The sequence below is a fragment of the Gossypium hirsutum genome, chromosome A01 (assembly GCF_007990345.1).
Source record: "Gossypium hirsutum isolate 1008001.06 chromosome A01, Gossypium_hirsutum_v2.1, whole genome shotgun sequence".
NCBI classification, from domain to species: domain Eukaryota; kingdom Viridiplantae; phylum Streptophyta; class Magnoliopsida; order Malvales; family Malvaceae; genus Gossypium; species Gossypium hirsutum.
Window position 1 is genome coordinate 64,312,392 of NC_053424.1, and position 5,949 is coordinate 64,318,340.

General features: G+C 35.0%; 1 long non-coding RNA gene across 1 annotated transcript; it reads right to left on the bottom strand.

The window, feature by feature from the left end:
• Positions 1-4,199: 4,199 nt before the first annotated feature.
• LOC121220303 (uncharacterized) lies at positions 4,200-5,640 on the bottom strand. The gene is made up of 3 exons (XR_005917558.1): positions 4,957-5,640; positions 4,746-4,823; positions 4,200-4,641 (listed from the first exon to the last, which is right to left on the bottom strand). It is a non-coding gene; the product is annotated as an uncharacterized lncRNA (long non-coding RNA).
• Positions 5,641-5,949: the final 309 nt, after the last annotated feature.

The window sequence follows — 5,949 nt, forward strand, 5'->3', positions numbered from 1 at the left end:
GCCTACAACACGGTTGTGTGTCACAAGTCAAAGAGATACAAAGTCTGGCACACGGCCTACGATACAGTCGTGTGGCCCAAATCAGTTAGCTACACGGGAAGGGACATGGTTGTGTGTCCCTATTTCAAAAGTTACACGGCTTGGGGCAATATCCACAGCCGTGTGTCCTCTATTTTTGGAATTTTTCATATTTTTCTAAAATTTCTTGATTTGTTCCAAGTTAGTCCTGAATTGCTTCTAAGCTATTTTTAGGATCTCGAAGGCTCAATTTAAGGACAAAATGCATATGATTGGTTGGTTTTTATTGAGGTTATTCAATTTAATGTTATGATGTTAAATGTTTTTTGATTAATCGGTAATGCTCTGTAACCCTAATCTGACGAAGGATATGGATTAGGGGTGTTACACCGTCACCATCTCCAAAATAGTTCTCTTTGATTGTTGGATATATTGAGTGAAGAAGATAGACCCGAAGACGATATTGAATTAAACAATAGACTTTAAGGCACAGATGACGCTTTTCAAAGAGAACTATTTGGCCGTACACAAAGTTGCTAGAGGGTTAAGACAAATGTCCTCCTAGAGTACAACGAAACTTTGGAATTTCCTTTGATTAGAAAAATAGAGGAATTCCCTAACTCTTACTGTAATTTCTAAAAATAGGATTGATTGTAATAATTTTGTGAGCACCATAGACCCTCTATTTATATGCACTCAATGGATATTATTTTGAGGAGTCACAACCCTTCATGTTCGACATACATCTTAGAAGAAATATGTCCCATGGAAATGTATCCATTGAATAATAAATCGTCACTTTCTAAATTAGAATAAGTGCTCATCAATAATTAAATTTGCAATCTAAAATTTCTAAATTTTCAATCTACACTGTTAATGCTCAAATAATTTCTCATCTATTTAATTTATTCAAGGAATAAATTCATTATGAAAAAAACAAATTCAAATATTCATTGCTTCTGTTTTGAATAGACAAATTACACTACAAGCAAAATTATATTTTTCGACTAAAAATTCTGTATAAAATGCTCAAATTTCAAATGATTTTATCTGAAAAAGCTTTTCATCCGAAAATGTTAAATTATTTTTATAGAAAGTGTTTCGTCTGAAATTGTCAGATTATTTTCAATGAAATTTTTGGAAATAATTTGTATTCTACTGAAAAAAGGGCATAAAAAGATTATTATTTGAGTAGTTTAGGCCTTAAGAGTGGAATTGAGTTATGGGATATCGTAGTTTACACTTCAAGATACTTTCTAGTATTGAAGTCAAATGATGAACAAGAGAAATCTCAAATGGAGCGCTAGAGCCAAGTATAGATGATAGCAACAACTCAAAACTTTCTGATATAAAAAATTTCATAATTTTTTGGAATTAGTAACTCGAGGCACTTCAGGAAGTCAAATTGAAAGTTTTCCCAAGAACGGATAAACTTTTAGGGTTTAGTATATGCCCTTTTAACATTAATTGACTTAGAGTTAAAAAATTAAAAATTAATATATGAATTGAATTACGGTCTTTATTTAGTTATTGGCTCAAAGGTATCTAAGCAAATATCCCATTTGATAATATCCAAATTGAGGGGACGTATTATACAATTTCATTTTCATAGTAGTGTAGACAATCACATTAATCTCTAGTTGAGGAGAGAGTTTGTGATTGTAGATATTTTCTTGGTGTTTCAAGGTTCCGTTCTCAATGTTTTTAAGTTTAGAACATCATTGAGATAAGAAAATTCAAATCTGAGTAAGGTTTGATGAGTTCTTAAATGAAGAGTGACATTCTAGAGAAAAAGATAGAGTTAGGATTCTAGATAATATTTATTGTTTTTAAAGGAGGATTAGAGTGTTTTAAAGTTCTAAATCATTTGCAAAACATTAGAATTCAGAATAGGGGAGTTTTGATTAAGAGCTAAAAATTTGAAATTAGTGTTTTGCTTTATCAAATTGCATTATTTGATTAGATTTAGGATCTTTAATTGTTAATTGATACTATTCTAACTTAATTTTTTGTTTTGGTATTGAAATTGAAGCTAAGGAGGTTGATAAAAGTTTTAAAGTCAAAGGAAATGAGAAAGTAGTAGAAGCTTAATTGATTTTAATTTGTGCATTCTAAACATTCGATATGCTCTTAACTGCCGCCAAATGTGCGAATGTCTAGACTAGAAATACTACAACAAAAAGATATCAAATTAAAGCAATGGTGTCTACAAGTATACCAGTCCAATTGTAATATAGGTTTGTACAACGAGGTATTGGAAGTACTTCGAGGATCGTATCCAATGGAGGATGGATTAACTCTAAAATTATCTTCTACAATAAAAGGTCTAAATAGTATTCACCAAAATATCATATTAATATAAATAATAATAACGAGAATTAGTATTCTGAAATAAAATAAAACAAACTTAATCAACACAGTAATCTATTTTAACAGGAAGAAGATTAACTTGCTTTAGTGGTTCTTATTAATTAGCTAATATCTAACCAATTATTACATATCGGCCTCTAACTAATTACTTAATCGATAAATATTCACTTATCTCTCGACCTCACTCTCTAAAATAGGATAAATTATGATTTACTCGACAAATTTTTCTCTCAACCTTGTTTAGTAAATGACTTCCTAGGGTCGTCAATCCTAGGTTTAAGCATACATAATTTTTACCAATTAATTCTTATCGGAAACCCTCGTTCTTCCGTTAATTACTCCAACATCCGCTCGTTAATCTTTTCGAAGGACTTAGCCACTCATGGATCTAGATGTCATTTTCCTAAGAATCAATTTAATCATGCAAGAACACAAATTAAACTAAAACAATAGGGAAATAGAAATTGATTTGTTTTTGTAAGTTAGATACGCTTAGATTCGTGAAATCCTTTGACAGCTATGGAGATATCGATGTCGACAATTAATAAGTGAAAGAAAAATATTAAAATACTTAATAACCAAGCTCAAATCGAATCCAAGTTCGAACAAGAAACAATAATCGTGTAACACCCCAAACTCAGATTCGGCGTGTCACATTGAAGTGTTTTTCGAAAACCATGTTTTCATTGAAAACCCTTCTTGATGTAAAATTCATTGGAGCGTTATTGTAAAACTCATGTTTTAATTAAAAATCTTTGAAAAGAATATTTTCGTTATAGATTAAAGTGAATGGAAGCTGTGCACCAGGTAGGAAGCCAGAAAAGAGGAGGTGAGTCTATTGGACTGCTTAAGTACCAAGCTCTTCATGGATCCAATCCTAGACATGCACACATCCATTGCCAGACTTAAAGCATATTACTTGTCCACGAACAACAAATTAACTTTAAGTCCATTTAAAATATTTATTTCCTTTGAAAACATTTACGTTGCGGAAGCTTTGCTCGGTAATCGTGATATTTTTAAAATAAGTAACTTTTATAAAACGCGCCCTAGAGCTAACCAATTTAATAACCCAAAATATTAAAAAAAATAAAAAAGCGGCATTATTACAACTTAAACCAGAATAAAAATAATCAAAATAATAAATGCGAAACTTATTTTAAAGAAAATAGAAACTTAATCTTCGTGGCCACTCTGAATCCCGCCCAGCTCCAAGTCCACCAACTAGGACTCACCTGCAAGGATGGAAAAGAAAGGGGGTGAGTTTGGAAAACTCAGTGTGTAAAGTATCCCAACCAGAGCCCAAATCAGTTCAAGCTTTACTAGGCCTAAGCCCTATTCAGAAATCAGTGTTAACTGGGCCTTAGCCCATATCAATATTAATCTGGGCCATAGCCCCTTACAGTATCAGAGTATATTAGGCCTAGCACATATCAGTATCAATCTGGGCCGTAGCCGTATTACAAGTCGAGATATATTGGGCCTTGGCCATATTAACACAGTTGGGCCGATTTCAATATAGTTGGCCCATAACAAAATAGCCTCATATGATTAATGCATGATAACCCCATCCAACCCTGCACTTGCCTCCGTCCATCCCTACACTTCCTGTGGGGAATAAATCACCCACACCATCCCTACACTTACAGTGTTAGTACCGATTGCGGCACTAACTATAATCCGCAGCAAAGCTGCTTATATCAGAATATGTGGCACAGCCACCAGAACGGGTTCTTCCTCCATAACATAACCCAGATCCTATGCAACAAATATACATGTCATGGCATACAACAAACAGAATCAGAATATCATGCATTTCAGTCAAAATTAACCCTAGGGGTATAACAGTCATTTTGCACCTAGGGGTAAAATGGTAATTTTCATACTTAGGGGTATTTTAGTAAAATTCACTATTTTAGGGTTTACATACATCCTACAACCGTTAACGCATAAACAGAAACACTTACCGAGCGTCTTTACTAAATTGGGCCCATTGGCCCATTAACCCATTTTCGGCCCATTAAGCCCAAATATACCGAAGTGCACGAAATTGCGCACTCTGCAATCATACCGCTTTAGATTACCAAAACTAACAAACAACCATCTCACAAGCGCTCACACGCTCGCAAGTTCACAAAATGTTGGCTTTCCGGCATTTCGACTTTTCGACTTTTGCCGATCTAGTCTATGAGTGGGTGTCGTTTACACACCCGTTTTTCGACGAAACGTTGACGAGTTCCACACACGAGTTGCCTACAATCAGTGACTAACATGTTAAACTATGAATCCATAACAACTTAACACATCAAACCCTTACCATATTTGGCCCTTAACACCTTAAGCACTAAAGTTCTTACCTTTGCTGGAAAAATGGACTAGATCTAATTCTGGTCGTTCCAAATATCCAACCCTTGATTAGTAGCCTTTAATCCACACTAGAGCAAAACAAATCAAATAACACCACTAAACCCTTTTAGTTTAGTCGACAGGCACCTTTTGCATATAGGGGTTTTCGGCTTTTCTTTAAATCCTGAAATAAAGAATGGAAATAAGATTCCGAGTACTTACCACCAATGATGTACTTGTCAAGAGCATTTCAAACACTTCCCCAATCTCAGATCCACAGTGAATCCAATCTTAAAATACGAGTAGAGAATAGAATTAGATATTAATTCCCGAATCACTATGACTTATGAAGGTTTCGGCTTTTATGAGTGATCGGATAAGGTGATTGAATGGGAGAGGTTTTTTTTTATGATTGGTGAAGCAAAGAAGATGGGAAGATGACGATAAAAGAAAGGAGAAGAATGGTTTAATGGCCTCGGCTTGAAGAATTAGGAGAGCAAGAGAATGAAAAAGAGAAGAGAAAAAAAATGAATCATAAAGGCCAAAAATAAATGGCACTTATTTGCTATGGCCGAATGAATGCATTTCGATATAAATCTTCCTTTTAAATTCCAATCCCCTGAATTGCTCCTTGATTCTTGGCCAATTTCAAAGTTTGAATTCCTAACCGCTGATCTGCAGCCTTATCCACCGCTTCATCATGCTGCTAAGAAGAGTTTCAGTCAAACTCTAACTCTCCCCCACGTGACCAGCAAAATTAGTAGCCCATTGCGTGTACAACAGATCGAACTCCAGACCTCAATCCACCATTGCGCCTACGCCCTTGCTGCTGGCCACTGCACCAGACTTCCTTCCTTTCTAATATATGGTTACAACTAAATATAAACCTTATCTGCTTCAGTTCTGGTCCACTTTAAAAATAAAACGGAATTTGCCTTCCCCTGGAATCGAACTCATAACCTCACGGCAAGCCTAGCACACTGCTGCCACTACACTGAAGCTCTTCTCATGATGTAATCTACTCACAATTAATTATAATACTTATCTACTGCAGTCCCGGTTCGTTTAAAAATAAAACAAGATATCGTTACTTACCAGACTCGAACCCCCTAACCACATGCACACTCTTAACGCCTCCTTGCCACTTGACCACGTGCCTTTTTTGTGTCACCTTTCCTCCCAAGATATTTATAAGGCCTCGTTGCGGAAAATCCT